This window comes from Podarcis pityusensis (genome assembly GCF_964106645.2).
Source record: "Podarcis pityusensis genome assembly, chromosome: 6".
NCBI classification, from domain to species: Eukaryota; Metazoa; Chordata; class Lepidosauria; order Squamata; family Lacertidae; genus Podarcis; species Podarcis pityusensis.
Window position 1 is genome coordinate 20,489,529 of NC_138030.1, and position 20,515 is coordinate 20,510,043.

General features: G+C 39.9%; 1 protein-coding gene and 1 long non-coding RNA gene across 3 annotated transcripts in view; one reads left to right on the forward strand and one right to left on the reverse strand.

Annotated features, from left to right (window-relative positions):
• LOC308480257 overlaps positions 1–4,686 on the reverse strand; it is a 29,409-nt gene extending 24,723 nt beyond the window's left edge. For both annotated transcript variants that reach the window (XR_013987958.1, XR_013987959.1), the window contains exon 1: positions 469–4,686. This is a non-coding gene — a long non-coding RNA (uncharacterized lncRNA). The remainder of the gene's footprint in view (positions 1–468) is intronic.
• Positions 1–20,515, forward strand: part of SULF2 (sulfatase 2) — a 286,446-nt gene that overhangs the window by 84,544 nt on the left and 181,387 nt on the right. The gene's annotated exons all lie outside the window — the stretch shown is intronic.

Genomic DNA, 20,515 nt, shown 5'->3' on the forward strand with positions numbered 1-20,515 from the left:
TGAAACAAGTCAAGTTATTTGGAAAAACTCTGGCTTAATCAGAAGTCAATGCCACACTTGTTAACAAAGAACAATGGTTAGAAATTGAAGATTTCCCATCTGTATAAATCTGTTTTCTGTTATCTTTAGGTGTGTGTGTGTGTGTGTGTGTGTGTACGTGTACAGGCTTAAATAAACCCTGCTTATCTCACAGGACTTTAGTAACAAAAGAGGAGATTTAGAACGAGAATTAATTACATTAATGATGCTGTTTGAATGTTAATACATCAGTGTCTTTCAGATTGCATTTTACATCCTTTGATAAAGCATGCTCCTAAGAATTAACATTTTTATCTTCATCAGCTTCCTAGTGCAATTAAACTATTGGATTTCAGTGGCTGGAAAGCATCTTTAATAAAGTACACCATGTCAGAAAATGTATTCAGGTGTTAATGCTGGGGATTTGTTTTGCCAGTAAACTCTGCTTACCTGAGCTTATCCATGCTGTCTTGCACTGCTCTAAATGTTAAAGTAGCTTTTCTTTATTTCCCTTTGGCAGAATGATTTAGCTCATACGCAGCAGACGGTGTTCAATGCATGTTTATTTATGTTTATCTACACTTTGTTCTTCCATGCAGCAAACTATTAATCTTCTAGGGAGATGGTCCCTTTTTTCCTTGTCCTGCACCAGCTGCAGTTCTTGTAGATAAGATGGCAGCGTACCAAAAAATTGTAAACCTCATGCATCATCCCACAATTTTGCTTGTCTGTTGCTTTAACTCCATGGACGTAAGAATGTACTGCACTCCCTGAGAAGGCTATGGTAAATTATTTCTATTTAAAAGGTTTTGCTGCAGACTTTGTCTTTTTTTTTCTGGTTGCTTCATCGAAAACATTGGGGAAACCATACATTACAAGCTACTGCTGCCTTCTTCCAGGTTGCTGTGTCCTATACCTGTGGCATCAGCTCCTGCTTATGGGCAACGTTGCTTCTTCTGCAATGTTCAAATCTGGTTGAAGAATATGTAGTACTTGCAGGTCTTCCTTTCTTTGATATAGGTCTGATTAAACAGGATGGAGAGTGCTGGATATTAAAGCAGAAGCCTGGTATATTATTATAGAAGTGTTCTATTATTATAAACTAAAAATAATTGGACCCATGTTGGTGAAATTTGACATGGAGTACTTGTGTTGTGACTAATATAAACTGGCAAAATCCTAGCAAAAATCTATTAAGGAATGACTAAGATGCAGCAGTTCAGATATGTCCCCTGGAAGAGCAAAGTTCTCCTGGTTGTGACCATATAGCACACACCCATACCATAGCATACGTTGTGTTTTTCCTTTTGACAATTTGGAGTCCGTGAAAAGGTAAAGGAAATTGCTGGAACCTTGACCTTCCTGACTTACTGAAAATCCATTGTTTACTCATAAAAATATGAGGTCTTTTGTTTGCATCTGCCTGTCTCAAGAGACAATTGAGTATGCCTCCTGGGGTGAAGTCAGACCACAGAAAAATCACAGTGCCTGCTGTGGCTGCAGAGACCAGTAACTACTGCCTTCCTCATTGCTTTTGCACTAGCAGCACTGAAGTGACCTCTCCAGGGTGCAAGCCTGGGCAGTGTGTATGGAGGTCCTGGGCTGCCCAGACAACAAGACCGCCTCCCCTCTCAGCCTCGCTGATGTGGTCCAAAGGAAAGCAGAGCAATACATTTGGCACTAGCTTGGCTGCAAGAGTTGCTGCAAGGAGGAGTATAAGTCTCCAACCAACTGTCTTAGGGACTCTACTTTGGATTTGTGTAGGATTTGCTCCTTAGCCTTCTCTTCTCCCGAAGATATCCCACATGGTAGCAGATAATGGATTTTTCTCACAAGTGAGTATACCCACAAGTCAGTGGTGGTTTAGGATCAGAGTTTTGTATCTCCTAGGGCAGGCTTCCTCACCCTCAGCCCTCCAGATGTTTTGAGACTACAATTCCCAGCATCGCTGACCACTGGTCCTGCTAGCTAGGGATCATGGGAGTTGTAGGCCAAAAACATCTGGAGGGCCGAGGTTGAGGAAGCCTGCCCTAGATGGACTACCTTCCCAGGTTGACCACCCCCATCTGCCCCTCACTTCCTTCTACAGCATGTGCAGAAACCACCTTCTTCACCATTGGACCCACTTTTAGTCTTGTCCATTCAATCCATCGTAGCCTGTCTTTGCATGCAGGGGAAGTCCCTAACTCACTGAGGGTTTGAGACCCACTGTCTACCCTCACCTGCTTTAGCTGTCCAGTCAAAGCTGTTCCTGAGGGATGGCTGCTGTTGCACGCTGACAGCTTCTAGGAGCCACAGGTGATAGCTGAATGCAGCAGAGGAAACCAACACAACAGTTGTGCTAGCGGAAACTCATTACACAACAGATTGTGCAATCTATTGTGCAATAACGTAACCAGCAAACAGCTTATGCATTCTCGTGTACAACAACATTTTGCAGCAGAACAAGCATACTGCTAATGATTTTAAGTGAGCACTGCTGTGGAGATAGGGGTTGATTACTCCTCCTGGCAAACTGGGAATATCCTCCCACACACCCAAGTTTAGGATATTCCACCATTCTTCAGCAGAGTTTCTTTTTCTTTGAGAAAAATAAGTGGCTCACGTAAATGTGAACAAGCTTCAGTAATAAACTGAGAGAAAACTGTAACAAAATAACATGATAAAAGAAACTAAATAAAACAACATGAGGCAAGTCTGAGGCAAGAAGCAAGAAGAGGCAGTTGGTCCCTCTTACCTGACATTCTTAATGCAATACACATTGAAGGGAGGGGCTGATTCCGAAACATAACACAAGCCCCACCCACCAGATACAAAGTACTTTACTATTCAAATTAGGCCCCAGTATTTTTCTTACATGCACTACATTGGCTACAACATAATTTTATTTACTTGAATTTTTCAGTGTACAATTTTGTACACTCATTTCCCCTATCAAGCATGCTGGGGGTTTTTAACACTGAAATTGCAGAACTTCAGAGAGGTACAAAATCCTATTGATATAAGTCTGGGATCAGCAAAGTTCACATTAAAATATGAACCAAACTTTATTTCTCCTTGATATTTCATACTAATTAGTAAGCTGGTGGTTTTAGGCTCTGACGTGAAGTCAAAGTTCAATATGGAATAGAATAGTAAGGAAACACATTCTCATGCCCCTCTAGCTTTTCCAGATTTTCTGCCAGATATGTTCCAGATAAAACACCCAGGTTTCTTTATTTCGGGAAATATTTTAATCCAACTAGAAGGAAGCTATTCGGTACGCTAAGCATGTACCTGAACTAAAGCATGACTTTTTTGTTTCAGATTAATTGAATAATATCTATCAGGAATAGGGAAAATATGCTTAACATTTATTTCTGGTGACTATTAACCTTTAAAAGGTTACTTTGTGATCCCAGGCTAATTCTTCTCCACAAGAAAAGTATAATGGAGGCTATAAACCGTCTTGTTCTGAGAACTGGAGAATCTGTGAATACTAAAAATCTAGTCATAACACTAGTAAGGACCATCCGCTCGCTCCATAGAGCAAAGCACACTTTGTGATATACCAGATAATTGTTCTCCTTTTAAAATGCTAATTGTGCAACTTTCAAGAGTTCTTAATAGGCTTATGCTCTGAGAAGTTGATTTGAATGTTACTTAGCTGTTGAGAGTAATAGAAATGATACCCCTCGAGTCCCAGGCAATACAACAGCTGCGATTTGTACTTTAGGAAGCAAGCAAGCAACCTATTCTGGTTGGTTCAAATCAGGTCAACTGTTCCTCTGGCTTAATACTGTCCAGGGTCAAAGTTTTTTCCTAGCTCTCCAACATAATGTCCTTTAACTGGTGCATAATCAGTATGCAGGGTGCTTTAATGAATTTCCTGAGCAAAAATTGACAAGTCCTTACTGCAATGAATTTGCATTTTAAGGGGATAACTCTTCTCCCTCTCCATGCCCCCCCAAAAATAGGCTCTGAGGGGGTCGAGAACCCTCAGAACAGTGTGCAGAGGGAAGGAGGGTAGCATCATTGCTTGCACAGATGAAACTATTGGAAGAGCACTACGTTGAATTGCACCCTAGATGTAACCTGCATCCTTTAAACATGCCAACATCTTTTGCATTAGCAGAGAACTATGATCTCTTCTCTCATCCCAGAATAGCATATAAGAAATTTTTGAAATTACTGAAACCCAGAACACCATCTGCTTTTACACAGACTGTGTACACACCATACACTTAAAGCATATTTCCCCAGCTGCCCAGAGCCTATTTGGGGGTGGGGCAAGCCTCACCTAGTGCAAAGCAAACTCTCATGTGGATTGGCTCCATTGCTTCTGAACTGCTGGCACAAAGTCAACTAGATCTCAGTCCTAGTCTGCAGGCTTGTAATTTATTCAGGTCACATCCCAGTGCTGCTTCATCTGATGCTGCTGTTCCTTGCCACAGTATGTTCAAGGTGCTTTTTATAATCCCCATCAGGAACAAAGCAGAATTGCCAATCTCATTCTTATACAGTCCTGTGCTCCCCCCACTTCCCCCCCTTTTCTTTTCAGTCCTCTCCTCCTTTATCTACAGATTTTGTAAAAAAATTAAATGCACAAGTATATTACCTTTACTGCTGCCCCTTCCAATATTCCCCTGGCCTTTGCATGCAATGCATTTTGTTGTGGGTTTCTTTTGTGAGGCCAGTAAGGTGGGGTGGTGTTTTTTTAAGGTACCCCTTTTGAGAGTCTTTCTCTCCTTTTGCAGGTGGGTGTGTAGGAAAAGAACTTTGCTTAAACATTCAAAGTGTCCATGAGAGCCAAGGGGATAAAAACGCTTTGAGGAAATTGATGCATTAATTATCCATCTGCCCTATCCTGCTCTTATACAGAAAAGATTATCCTATTTCAATTCCTGGCATGCTAGGGTGGTAGTGTAACTCAATTAGCAAATCATGATTTGATTAACGGAGCTTGCAAGTTTAAGGGTGCTTCCAAATGACCTGTTTATTGAGCATTCATCCTGATTTGTTTGGAGGGAGATTAGACAACATTGGCTGTTTCATGAGAATTCATTCTGATTTGTTTATGGGGATATTAGATGATGTGGCAGCAAAGCAACTGTTATCCCATACTTTCCAATGCATTTTCATCACTTTCCTTATGGCAAAAAGTCATTTCTTTTGGGAAAGTGGGTTTGTTGCCTAAGACATCTGAATCAACTATAATTGTGCAACCTGAATGTGCAGGTATGTGATTGAAACACACCTGAAAGGAGTGAGAGTCTGGAAGTGCTCAGTCTGTTTAGCTAATGTTATTGAGTTATTTAAATATTTTTGGTTTGTTGCTTTAAGTGTACAAATGCAGCATAGGCTATAAAATATATAAAGGAAAGAATTTGCTAATATATGTATATGCAAATCAACTTATTAAAGGTTATCTTTCAGTTGAGAGTATTGCTTGCTGAGTTCTAAAGTATAGATTCTTCAAAACCAAAACAAGGAAGGCATGATTATAGATGTAGATGGCGAAAGTTGGGGTAGAAGAAGAAAAGTACAAGCTCAGGAAAGCAGTAGGCCATTAACATCTTAAGTGGTTTTATTCACTCTTGTAATCTCTAGAGCAGTTTTAACTTTCTATGACACGATACCACAGTATGTTATCTCAGAGGTTCTTCCCAAGTTTCCTTTGACAAACACAGATGCACAGTCTTACCTTAAGCTGCCTAAAAAATTAATGCTGGGGAATGCACCTGTCTGTTTTGGGAAGGAAACGTGAGGACATGGACCTTTAAAAGATGGGCATGCAGTCACATTTCTAAATACATAATCTTGTTGAATGGTCACTTTAAAATGTGAAGGTTCATTATTGTTTCACAAGTTGTGTATGTCTTTAAGGGCCAGGGCAAAAAACGAGACCCAGTCTTACAGCTGTGAAACATAGCAGGTGCTGCTAGGTTGTGTTAATTAAGCTGTGTCAGCAATTGGGTAGAGTATATAAAGAGCAGCACCTAGTGCTCTCATCACCCTGGGGGATGGGTCATGTTTTTTGTTGTTGTTATTATCTTTAGTGTAAAAGGAGTTTTTGTTTTTGTTATTAAAACCTTTTTAAAGTTATTTTGAGTTCCTTGTTATGCATGGTCTCCCCAGCAAGCTCTCTGCTGCGCTACTAAACTGCAAATAGCCAACAAATCTGCCTCCTGCAAATTTAAGCACATATCTAATTTTGCCCTGTCCTCTCAAGAAGGGAGCAAAGCATTGGAAGAGGAGTCAAGCTCAAGGAAGATAAGTTTAAGCAAAGTGTATGCTTGGAGCTATGTAATACCTGCCTTCTCTACGTCTGCGGCCCTGTTGAGCACACCAACCAGGGCAGAAGGGGAAGCAAGCAGGAAAATCACTATGCCAGTTTGGAACTGACATAGTGATCAAGCCCAATGCATGATGGTAATGAGGCTGGCTCAGGGTCCAATGGATACTGGGCTATCTCTACTCCTCCTTGCCCTTGGGGAGAGCCCACTGGCAGTTTTTCAACATTCAGTTTCAGCAGGTGGAATAGAGAGCTACATACTGGTGGAGTTCCACTAGTGCCATTCTGTAGGCAGAGGCTGGAAGGACTGGTTAGGAGGACATCTGCACCCAGGCTAAACCCCCAAGCCAACCTGGTACAAAGGGAGTTTGGATTGTGCCCTGATGCCTGAAGTTTGTCACATCTCATGAACTTCACTTGTCTTCAGGACAGGACACCTTGGCAGTTAAAAAGAAAATGAACTTTCATGAAACTAAAAATCTGAGTGCATTTCTTCCTGCTTCATTCCTCTGCCCAGAAAAATATATAGGAGAAAAGATAGATCTATATCTTCTCCTCCTCTCTGATAACACCCCCCACCCACAAAGCAGTAGAGGGATTTTGAGCAAAAATGCAGATAATTGGGGAAGTATTAAGCTCCCTCTCCCAATCTTGCTGGCCACTTGATCAAATTCTCAGGTTGCAGAGGCTACTTTAGCTTTAAAATAAACAAAAAATATTAGGAGAAAAGTACACAGGACTATATGTCATGTCTAGTGTGGCCTCAGGCTGCCCAGCTGTATTTGTTACTGTGCCCATGAGAGAGCACTAAGGAGTTGTCAGCATGCTAGATTGTGGGGGGAAATAGATGAAATAGAGAACTCGTATCTTAAAGTCACTATAAGTGAAATACTCTGCTGATTAACTTAAACAGTTGTCATCATGTGGTTAGAGCTGGTGAGATTTAGCGGTATGAAGTAACTAATAAAATGTTTTCCTTGCTGTTGTAGAGCATGGTTTGCATGTAAGCTGCTGGAAACTCATCTTAGAGTGTTAAAATTGACATGGTTATCACCCTCTTCACAAAGCATTTTCATCTATCTCTGTGGCTATAGATGTAAATGCAAATCGTACAGAGGATTATGACTCTGAGATACTTGCCTTATTCAGTATGGTCCTTTACCTGTGATGGCAGAAACTAGAAAGGAAGTCTTTGCTTTGCAAATTTGAATTTTTTTTCACAATTTCAGAATTGCAAGCCTCCTCTGTGAGAGGTCTGGAAGATGGCAAAACAAGACTAAGCCTTTTCTGCAGTGGCTCCCCGCTTGTGGAATGCTCTCCCTAAGGAGACTCTCCTGACCCCTTCATCACATATTTTTTAGGTGCCAGGCAAAAACATTTCTTTTCTCCCACACCTTCGCCTAATTAAACAATCCATGGCAATTTAATCGTGTTTGTGGGGGGGGGGGTGTTGTTGTTGTTGTTCATTACAATGTTAGACATCTTTATGCTTTCATATTGTAAACTGTGATCTTTGGACTGAAGGGGGGGTATAGAAATTTATAATAATAATAATAATGAATAATGAATAATAATAATAATAATAATATAGAAAAAGTTTGTGAAATTCAACTTCATATGATATTTTATTGAAATATCCTGGGCATAGCCATGTTAGTCTGTTGTAAAAGAAACGAACAAACCCCAGTGCCATAAGCCTTTTAGTTGTTTTGTCTCTTTAAATCCTGCACAGGAATTTTAGGGCCATAATTAAATCAAGTTGCCAAACATTGTGCTTTATACCTTGGTCTGGCTGGGTGTTTGTGTGTGTGTGTGTTTTAACTGGTCCTTATTAGGAAATATTTCTTTTTTAAAGAAAAATTAAATAAGAAGTACATACTGTTAATTTTTATTACCCCCCCCAAATAATTTCAATCCAGCAGAATTTTCTAGAGAATTTCATTTCATTTTTCATTTAAAAAAAAAAAAAAGAGAGAGAATTTCATTCTCCCAATTATTGCAGCTTTGACAAAAACTCTTGTTTGGACTTGAACAGCTAAACTAGTCTCCAAACTTGGCTGCCTGGTTCTTCTCACACAGAACTTTTTTGTCAGTTGGATTCCATGTTGTACCTTCATCTCTGCAAAACTAATTGCTGTTTGCTCAGTGTTTATGAAAACGGGATACTAGGATGCTATGGGGATAACATTGTCTGTGAGGAAATGAAGAAAATATATTACTTTTGCTATATATTACTTTTGCAGTGTCTGATAGATCACAAACTAAATGCATAGTTAGTTTTACCACTACTGTGGTGAAATCCACCTAGTTACTTTTTATGGCACACTGGAATTCTTTCTTAAGTTAAAAATTGATTCCCACCCCCTTTCCAAGCATTAAAATCAAGTAGGTATCTACTGCACATCTTGCTGAATCGTTTTAAGAGGCAACATAAATTTATGGCTCTATACAGAAACATCATGATTTAATCAGGATGACAAAATGTGACTTACACAGGAAGCATGCTTTTTTATATATATAGTTTTTTGGATACTTACATTGACTTTAGTCCCTTGTGAATTAAACCATTTAAAACACGAAATGGAAAAAGTCCTCCTAATCTTCCTTTTGAATGAGCCGTGAAATAGGATCCATGAACTGCCTGAAGTGTGAAGAGGTTAGCATGGCTGGGTTCCAAGATCTTTGTGTGAGATATTAGGAGATTTATTCTCTGCTGAAAAGCTATGGGGGAAATGGTCATAATTTTGGATAAAACCATAAAGTATATCCCAAAATGCCTGCAAATGTTCCCTGCGGAAAGTCTTAGAAACTTAAATCCTCCTAGCAAATGTGTGTAAAATTAAAAAAAACAAATTTGCAGGTGTATCATATACTTGGTTATAAATTTCCTTTATCAGCGTAAAAACGAATGGCAGTTTAATTGACAGGGTTTAATTCTAGAAATTGTGGCATTGCAGTTGTTTTCTTTCTCATCCACGATTAAGAATTTTCCTGCAGACTTTTGAACTAGTAGATTCCTATTTGCAAAAAAGCATCTCTTTTTACTTACTTTAAGGCACAGCTCATCTCCAGATTCTACATTAAATGTTACAGCTGATCCAATAGGATGATACACATTCACAAAAGGGGTGTTGTATGTGCATTTCACAGGATGAAAATCTGATTCAAAAGCTATAAAGATTTAGTTGGTACCACCAAATCCTCTGCTTGGGAGTGAAAAATAGAGAACAGCAGGCTGGATTAAGCCTTCCACCTTCTGTCCTCCTCCTGAACAGAAGTGGCACTGGACACAATTTGATAGCTCATAGATTGGACTTTCAGCCAGGGAAAATACAAACCCTTTTCTTCCAACTGGATTAGAAGCATTTTTTAAAAAAAAAAATCTATCCCACTCTTCAGTCTAATAGGCTCTCGGAATGGCTTACATAGATCAGTTGACAAACAAGGCAGTTCCTGCCTGTAGATTTGCAGTCTAAAAGACACAACACAAAATGATGAAGGGAAGAGGAGGGAAGAGGTCAATAAGCAGATTCAGGTCCAAATATCCACTGGCTCACAGGTAGGTAAATTGTTCTTCAGTTCTTGGATCCAAAACATGCTTTGGTCCACTTATATGTTTTCACATTTACAAACTATTGGCATTTCAAGCACAAAAGATCAGCTAAGTAAAATTGAATTTATTATATTGGGCATAAGATGTGACAAACTACAATCCGCAACTTGTCCGTTGTGCTTGATTTGATGTGTGCTGACTTGCACAGATTTAACAGCGTTTCCTGTTAACTCTGAAGTATATTTCTCTTAGCAGATTTGGTATCTCTCATAAATATTTCTTATCCCAACATCATCAAATTACAGCATTCAGAATTACTTGAGGAAAATCACTGGTGTAAAATTGCTATAATTCTTGCTTAATTCTCCAAGGACTCTAAGCAAGACTCGAAACACTATACATTTAAGTAGGATAAAGGTCTGTCAAGTTTTCCTCTGTATTTTGCTGCTGAATAATTGAGCAAAACCAAGAACTATTAATGTCCTGGCAATAATGGTAGACTGCCTAATTTAGTTGTCTTTGCCACCTATTGCTGTGTGTGTAACTTTGTGCAAACGTTTTAAAGCTCTGGAGACTGGCAGCAATTATATGCCCTAATTTCCATTTAGACAATCAGGATTTTTCTCCACAAAAGTTTTGTTTCTTTTCAAAAGTATGAGAGGGATTGACTATTTCCAGTGATCCTAGGATAAGAACACATTGATTCATTTCAGCTAGTGGATTTGTATCTGTGTTATAATAATAATAATAATAATAATAATAATAATAATAATAATATATTTATTTATACCCCGCCCATTTGGCTGGGTTTCCCCAGACACTCTGAGTGGCTTCCAACAAAAGATTAAAAATACATTAAAACATCAGGCATTAAAAACTTCCCTAAACAGGGCTGCCTTCAGATGTCTTCTAAACGTCAGATCATTGTTTATTTCCTTGACATCTGATGGGAGGGCATTCCACAGGACAGGAGCCACTACTGAGAAGGCCCTCTGCCTGGTTCCCTGTAATTTCACTTCTCGTGATTGGGATGGAGACGCTCCTTCAGGTATACTGGGCCGAGGCCGTTTAGGGCTTTAAATGTCAGCACCAACACTTTGAATTGTGCTCGGAAACGTACTGGGAGCCAATGTTGGTCTTTCAAGACCGGTGTTATGTTGTCTCAGTGGCTGCTCCCAGTCACCAGTCTAGCTGCCGCATACTGGAAAGGGGGAAACTGGAGGTTAAAGTGTTTGAATGAGGGAGAAAACCCCATAATAAATTAGGAACCCTACATTGATTCATCTGTCTGTCTTCCGGTGGAAAAATGTTACTTTTTCCTGCCTAGCATGTAAAAATGGATGTAATAAAAGTGCAGAGTAATTTAGTGGCCATGATACTATTTTTTCATATGAAAAGCACAGAAAACTTTTTTCCAGGATAACAACTTTAAAAATAAAGTCAGAAATGACATTTGACTTTGTAGTTGTCTTCCACATCTAACTTGTTTCAAAGCATAATTGCCATTGTGTGGAATCTGTGTAAAGGTGAAAAGTACATTGAAATCCTCCTAAATAAAATTCTGCATGTAAGCAGAACTAAAATAATTTGCAGAGACGTCTGCATTTTATATTTAATCTTTTGCTGCCGATTATTTTTAGCTTTGTTTTATAAGAACTGACATTAGGCCTCATAGTGATTACACTCCATGGCATTAATTTATAAATGGCAAGTCACTGACCTTGTCAGTCTTGTGCAATGCTGGGTAGTCTCTAAGAGCACTTATACACATCAAAACACTACCTATGAGATCTCCAGATATATTTCTTTACTAGTGATTGGATTTGCTTAAAAACACACACATTTCAAATTGATTTGTTTAAAACTGCAAGAACTGTTTTTATTTGGGTAAATAGAACTAGACAAGGGAATGCTAATCTTGCCTCTCTGACTGCCACAACATCTAGCTCCATCATGAATAATACAAAATAGGCTTTCGTCATTCCATCTATTTCTGAAGTTTTGAGGCAAGTGCTGATCCATATGTAGCCAAAAGGACACTGATAGACACATTAGGGAGGCAGGTTTGTGGGGATTGCAAACAGATTGCAGAGATGCAAAATAACTTCAGGTTAGAAAAAAATAACTAAGGGGAGAACCTCCAAAACACATTCCAGCGAGGATTTGGGTGGAGTCAATGGTCATGGCAGCCTGAGTGAGTTGGGGGTTTATAGTGAAAAACTGGTGGGAGGAGAAATGGAATCTGCTATCGTGGAAAAGAGCATGGCTGACTGCCTGGAACACTAGACCAGAATGCAATATTTTGTGCAATATTTCACAATGTGGTATTCCACAGTGCAATATTTTGTTCAGGGCACCTCTTATTATCGTTTTAGTCTTGCATTCACATTCATGTTTAAATGAGGCATGTTAAAGATCCTATGTGCACTTTAGCAGCTGCCTGTTCTGTAATAGGTGTATATTTGTCTTCTAGCTGGGTAAGATATCTGAACTGATCAGACTGTTTGTGTTACACTTCAAATTGTTTGTTACCACAACCCAGTTATGAGACTTTCCCCTACCATGGACACTATAATAGGTTCCAGTTACAGATGGGTAGCCGTGTTGGTCTGCCATAGTCGAAATAAAAAAATTCCTTCCTGTAGCACCTTAAAGACCAACTAAGTTAGTTCTTGGTATAAGCTTTCGTGTGCATGCACACGGTATCTGAAGAAGTGTGCATGCACACGAAAGCTTATACCAAGAACTAACTTAGTTGGTCTTTAAGGTGCTACAGGAAGGAATTTTTTTATTTCGACTATAATAGGTGTTTGTTTTGTTTTTGGGGACTTGGGGGTTTGGTTTGGATGATACGTTGTGGCCCTTCCAAACCTGTGGTTTTATATCTGTAGGATGGGAATCTGATAGCAAAAGGAACTGCTGAAGTGGTCATACCAGTCAGTTTGTTAAGTAAATGGACCTAGCCATGCCTGTTAAACATCCTTTTTACATGTCTAAAGAGTTGAACAAGCACACATGAGTTGCCATAGAAACAACTTGCTAATGAAGCTTCCAGAAGGAGGGGGAAGGCTTTCCCTAGATTGGGGCCATTGTCATCCAATGGGTAGGGGAGCAATAGACCAGGGGGCTGCTCTGGCCTAGTGTCATATGGAACTGGGAAGACACAGTAGCTTGATAATCTCTTTCTTCTGGGTCCCAATCTAAGGCTTTGGCAACCCCCCTAAATACATAAAGGAGGGGAATGAGATCAGTTGGAACATTAGTTCTGTGAGTCCTTCCATATTGTGTTCAGGCTGTATATATGTGTATGTAAAAAGATATTTTTTTAAAAAAATAATATTTATTAATAATTTCAGAATTACAGAAAAAAAAGAAAAAATAAAGAACAACACTACAATACATAAAAAGAAGAAAAAACGCAAAACATAAAAACCAATACAACAATACAGCAAAAAAGAAAATTAAAAAAAGAAAGAAAAAAGACACAAATCCCACATTACATATCTTCAACTTCCATTTGCTTGTTTCGTTGACCTCCTCACACCTCCCTTTTTGTATTCTAGTTTAGTTAGTTATTTCAGCAAATTCTTTCCATCTTTCTCAATTATTATTAAATAATTTATCTTAACAATTTAACCTATTAATTAACTCGACAGATCCTTTCCATCTTTCCCCATATTCTGTTATTCAAATTACCTTAATTTATTTAACCTTATCTTACCATAAAATACCTTAAAGCTTAAAACTTAATACTCAGTTATACATAACTCCTGATGTCATTTCTGCTAGAGTCATATAGTTTCATTCTAACATTTTCCCTAATATTCATTAATTTTAGGCTAATTCCCGAAATAGAAAATTTCCTTTATAAATTTTTTCCAATCTTCATCCAACGTCTCTTCTTCCTGGTCTCGGGTCGTGTCAGTCCTTACTGTCCATTCCATCTAGTCCATCAACCTGGAAGTCTTATGTCCGAGGCCCTTAAGTCTCTTCCATGTCCCTTCTGCAAATCTTCTTGTTGTTGTTTATACTTGCCCTTTTCCTTGTCTTTTGTTGGTCTCTTTCTTAATTTCTTTCCTTTCTCATTGAGGATTAGGTCTCTGGGGGATTCCAACCCAAAATTGTCTCCATCTCCCTTCAGCAAACCCGCCCATTCCCCACAGTCCCACTCCCCACAGTCATCAATGTAATCCAAAAAGTATTTAAAAGCATATTTCAAGGTCTCTCCAAAGTTAAGAACCTCCTCAGCTCCAGACTCCCCCTGGCCCACTCCAACTTCAATCTTCAATGACAGCGGCTTATGCTCCTGTAGGGCCTCGGGTCTCTCCATTTGTATTATTTGAGGTGCAACCGCATCCTCCTCCATTATCTTCTGCACTTGCCCAGTCAGTACAGGTTCATGAGTTGGTCCCTGAATGGTTTCTGTATCAATGTTCCCTGTTTGTCCACAGTTATTAACCACAACAGTCATCAAGTCCATTTTCTCATTCATCAAATCCATCTTCTCGTGCATCTGTTCCAGCAAGGCACTTGTCTTGCATAAAGCAAGCACCCAAACTTCCTCCCAGCTCATATTTAGTCAAGGTCAGAAAAGACTGGTCCCATGATCTTAATCTCACAGCTGTTGAGTCCTCAAGTAGACTGCAGCAACAATTTAACAAGCTCCCTCTAGAGGAGACAATTTCTCTTTGTATCCATTTTTTTTAAGGCAAGTCCAGCAAAGGAAAATTACTTTCATTTTTCAGGTATTTTTCAGATATTTTGTTTCTTTAGAATGCAAAAGGCAACATTGGAATCAGTTTATTTCTCTTCTTTAGCTATCTGTCAAAGTATTCCATTCACAGTCAATGAACCTCTCCAACTATTTCTGTCTCTGACACCCCGTTCCCAGGTTAGAGACGGTGGAAACTTATCTTTCTTCACTCCCTCTCCTGCAGGGGTTAAACAAGGCCCCCCCTTTTCTCCTGCTTCCAGGGGGGTTTCAGTAATTATAAATGAAGGAAATTTAGACTTTTTTAACGACTTTCCAGGCTTTAGCTTACAAGGTTTTTGCTTTAGTCTATATACAAAAAGCGGAAGGTGGACTTCCTGTTTTGAACCTTCCCGCTTCAATGCCAAATTAAGATATTTCTTGATCCAATTTTGCGTTTCTACTCACGGGTACTTGTTTTAAGTCCAATTGTCCACAGGAAAAAGTCAGCGCTCTCCGGCAATGGCTGTGCGGCTTCACTCCGTGAAAGTAGCAATCAGTTCGCAGCACTGCGCCGCTCACCCCACTTCGCTCCGGCGCCCCAAAATGGGGTTCCCGGTGAGTAGGGGGGCGCTCCTGGTGCCCTGCCGAACCCCACGTTCCCAGGCTTCCTCCGCCTGGGATTTCTAGTGGGTCCCCGCCTTCGCCGCGGCGGGAAGACCCAGTTTTCACGGAGCTAGTTCCTCCGATCGGAGGAACTCCGCCATTCGCCGATGGCGCTAACCCGGAAGCGACGTGTATGTAAAAAGATATAGACACCACGGCTTCCAGTGACCTTCATTCCTGAAGGGAACTTGACACTGAGGTATGTGCTGGAACCTCTGAAATCTCTCGCCACTCAGAGATTGGGGTGCACATTATAGTAATAGTTAAGGCACCATGGCATTACATTGACATAAGACAGCACAGTGAATTCACTATACTATCACACCATGGATTTATGCTGGTATAGGGGATTTAGTTGCAATTCACTTCAGTCAGCCCAATTCATTTGATTGTAAGCAGGAGGGTTAGTGTCAGTATGTCAGGCTGCAATCCTATGCACACAGTTGGCCATACCTCTGACCTGCATAGGATTACCTTGTGAAAGACCCCAAAATCTACAGACATAAGAGAAGCTGTAATCTGTCCCTTTTGCTGTATTTTGTGTACTGTGAAATCTGTCAGGCGAGAATTAAATTTCAGCTCACACAGCAGCTTGGTTCATGACTGAAAGCACAACCAAAATGGAAAATATTTATAAATTAGATCTGGTATCTTGCTTGAAATCTTAAGCTTCATGTCAAGGACAGTTACTGACAAGGTGGCTTCAACCAATGAATCATTTAATACTGTCCCCCTTTTCTCTCTTTACCTTGGTTTTTCATCTTTTTTATATAAACAGAATGTTATTCTACTACACTAATATAATATCCTTCCAAAATGTGCCAGAATCAATTAGCTGGAGTGGCCAGAAGCAGGCCACACATCTGTGGAGGAAAAGGGAACATGGATGGGTTTTTGATTTATAAGATTTCTTAATGCTATCCTAATGGATTTTAAATGTTTTAAGACAGACTGCTAAATAGAGCCAATTCTTCACTCCTTCGTGAGTGTTTTTATTGACATATTAACTTGAAATAAATAATAGGTTTTGACCAGTTTTGTTCAGAAGGTTTTTCAAAAAAATGTTTTGATTCTTAAAACATAAGATTATGTGTATTTATTTTTGCATATTCCAAATGTACATTTCTTGTACATTGATGCTGTATGTCTCCTTTTCCTTCCCCCATCCCCTGCCACCCCAACGGTGGTCACTGATCTAGGAAAGTAAATTCAAATTTTAGTTTACACACATTGTGTTAACAATTTAGATCTGCCACCTTGGAAACAGCTTCATTTTTTTCTCAGAGCAACTGATGAAGGCGGAAGCCAAACTGTTTTGCTAAAAGAATTTAAAATTCTGTTGTCTGTAATAATAATATATATTAGCAATTACCGATTCATTTTTGAACTGTAACTATATGGGCTAGATTCTGATGCAGCAATGTGTGAAATTGCCATTTTTTAATTCCTTTCGAATTCTAGAGTTGCTTTTCCAGGGGCTTTATATTGCAAACAGTCATTCAGGTGTTATTCATTTTGTGAACAAAGCTTATGCGTACTCTGTTTTGCTTTATACAGTCATGTATAAGCATTGTTATTCTGCCATTTGCCAAACACAGTGAGCAGAGCTTGATGGAATGTATCCAGACTTTTGTTTGTTTGTTTTGTTCCTTCCTTCAGTCACTCCTGGCCTGCCCACCACTACCTTTTCATGTACCTGTGTACATGCACCATTTTTAAAAATCACTAAAAGTACACAACTGCAAATGTTACCAGGCCTTTTGCAGTGGGCAGAATGGAGGTTTGTGCTCCATATTAATTTGCTTATTTTTTAATCCTATGTAAGTCTTGCAATGTGAGGTATTCCTCACAATTACTGTGTGAAGAACAGGAGAGAAAAACTTATCTGAACTGGGTTGTTGAAATTCAGGGGTGCCTACAGCATGTGGCGATAGGTGTAGGCTTTTGGTTTCAAGAGGTCAGTAGAAACAAAATTACTAGATTGTGCTCAGGTGAGGAGCAAACAAAAGTAGTGCTGTGGCAACAGACACCACCTGCTGAAACACCATACACATGACAAACCACCCACTCAAAAAAACGTGTTAAAGAGCGCTTTCACACCAGCAGTGATGGCAGATGTGTAACAGGTTATTTTTACTTACTGAATTTTCCACCATAAGGGGAAATTTGGGCTACGTGTAAAACAAAGTACAGGCTGGCATTTTGATGAAGATGTTTAGATGCTGCGAAAAAACTTGTGCTCATCAGCAGCACCAATTCCACAATAAACTCCCACGTGGAAACATTGTAGTTTGCCCTGTAGTGATTGAGACCGCAGCTTAAAACTATGCACCCAAAAAACAGGTCTTTCTTCTTTACTATCTTAATAAATCCAACTTTGGAAATCCAAGATTAGAGATGTGCTTATTTCCTGTAGAACCTTAAATCATAAAACACTATTTTCTAGTTGTATTCCATGTTCTGTACTTCTTTCATTGTCTAAAACTATTGCACAAAAGCAACAAAGTGTAATAAACTCTCCACATAGTATACATCTTTTTTATTTATTCCCCTTCCTATATATTTCCATGGTGCATATCCTCAGGCTGACGTTAAGTATGCCAAAGGGCCTATGTACTCCCCAGTGGGATTTTTGACTTTGGTGGTTGTTGTTAGGAGATTCTTCTCTCTTTTAAAAGTGATTTGTCATGTAGCACAAGCAGCTCCTTTTCAGAAAACTCAGTTCCAAAGCTCCTTTAGTTGTACAGAACTAGCTGGGTGGTTACATTTGGATCCTGCCATATGTATTAAGCATTCTGGGTTTTTTAAAAGAAGAAGCTGCTGCTCTGGAAGCCTTCTTGGTTACAGGATAAAATCTCTCTCTTACTCTCTCAGTGTATACACTGGAATCTTTAGCTCACCCCATTCAGAAGGGTAGTAAAACACTAAAACATATTTAAAACAATTGCTTAAACATGGATGTAATTGAAAACTGCAGCCCAAAGAAGGATGCACATTTGAAGTGCAGACATTTGAAACAGGAAACCCCCAAAATGCTCTCACTTAACACATGCAGTGGGAACCTGGTACACAGATGGCATCTTTGAGTAGAGCTTTTGTGGTCAGTCTTATATCCTAGATTTCTTTTTTTAAAAATGAAAGGGGGAAAAGAAAGAATGCCACAAGCTTTTCCTACAGAAGGTCTCATGTTGAACCCCCAGCATCTTCAGGTAGGAGACGAGATGAGAGAGGCTCTTGTTTGAAGCCCTGGAGAGCAGTTGCCAGTAAGGGTAGGCAATACTGAGCTAGATAGACCAGTGGGAGATTTCTGTGATCCAGATCTTTCTACAAATCCCATCTTAAAGCTAAAGGTAAAGGGACCCCTAACCATTAGGTCCAGTCATGACCAACTTTGGAGTTGATGCGCTCATCTCACTTTATTGGCCGAGGGAGCCGGCGTACAGCTTCCGGATCATGTGGCCAGCATGACTAAGCCGCTTCTGGCGAACCAGAGCAGTGCACGAAAATGCTGTTTACCTTCCCGCCAGAGTGGTACCTATTTATCTACTTGCACTTTGACGTGCTTTCGAACTGCTAGGTTGGCAGGAGCAGGGACCAAGCAACAGGAGCTCACCCCGTTGCGGGGATTCGAACTGCCAACCTTCTGATCGGCAAGTTCTAGGCTCTGTTGTTTAACCCACCGCGCCATCCGCGCCCCTTAAATCCCATCTTACTAGTAAACTATTTTAAATTACTGCAAAAAATGTATTAGCATTACCATATGCATGGGCTCACATTCCTGGGTTGTTTGCACACCTTTTATGAAGTCTGTGTTCCATGCAACTACAATCACAATATTTGTGTTGGCATTATGTATTTAGTCAACTTATACACTGCTTTCCCCTTCTTTCCTGTTGGTCCCCGGTGGCTTATAAACAATAAACATATGAAGTAATTCCCTAAAACCAAAGAGCCTGATTGCAACAAATTTACCCCATAAGAGCAGTGCAGTTACCTAGTATTTGTCTTATACTTTTAAGTAGATAGGTGTGGGAGGAATGTCGCCATAGCTTCTCTGGTTTGTTGGGCCTGTGGGGAATTGTAAACAGCTGTTAAAACAGCTGTTCATCTTACTATCAATTTAAAGAAAAATAGTTCCTTTTAGATGATCAGCTGAATAAGTATTACATTGCACTGCAAGCCACTGCTGTGCGTGCCCCTGTGTACAGATCACCATTTGTCTGGTGGCGCAATGGCTCTGGGCAGTCAGGAGGAGAGGTTCACCTGGGAAGATCGCTAACGCCTGGTCTGCACCACTGGTCATCTCACATGGCTGTGTTGAATGGGCGCTTCCCATCCAAGTGGAAATAACATTCCAACAGCAAGGGCTGATTGGAATGGCGTCCAAGTCCTTGTCCTACGGCCATCACCAACCCTGCTTACCTTTTGCATAAACCCAATAAAATGCCTCTTTTCAACCTGTAGACAGTGCTTTGCTAGCTCTGCTCAATGCTTCCCAGGCACCGAGCATAGGATTGGCAAAGCCCTTTGTGCAATGGGTCAATTGATTGCCAGGCGCTTGGGAATGCTACACAGTGGGGCTTTGCAGGCGCTGGCAATCTGATTGGCCTGCAGGCCAGAGGTTCCCTACTCTTGATGAAAAAGTTGGGAGTGGAAGAACTGTGCCTGGTGACATTGGATATGGAGTCACTGCACACATTTTGGCTTTCTACACACTTGTGTCTAGACTGAGCAGGGATAGAGTACTCCAGAATGAAGATTATTGAGGCATGAATGGTGTTTGCTAGTTGTGAACTGAAAGGAGTTATAGCAGCCTTTTCACCACGTGGGGAAATGTGAAGTACCCAAGACCAGAAAATACCATTATTATTGCTTCTCTTTATGTTCTAAAATTAAATTCTGAATTCAATTATGCAGCAGAACTCAAAAAGTTCTCTGCACTTCAAATATACTTGGGGATAACTATTTTGTTTGTTGCCAAAAATACCTATAGTCAGTTATAAGCCTACAGCACTCACTCGGATCTGCTTGCATTGATTAACTGGCAAAGGCCTTGTGAACATCATTAAAATAGTTGCGAACTGAATTTTAAGGGAATTCTACACAAGTTTGAAATTTTTAGCAGGAGTATGAACAATATTTTGTTTGTTTGTTTTCTCCTGTATAAATCTGGCATCTGTTTTGTTTCTTAAATGTCCCCTGGTGCTGGATAATCCCCAAAAGTGACGTCCTCTCAAGGTCTTTATCTCTTCAAAGCTTCCCAGTAAATAAGATACTTTGCAGTATTTTTGGATAGAAACTAGGCAAGATGTAG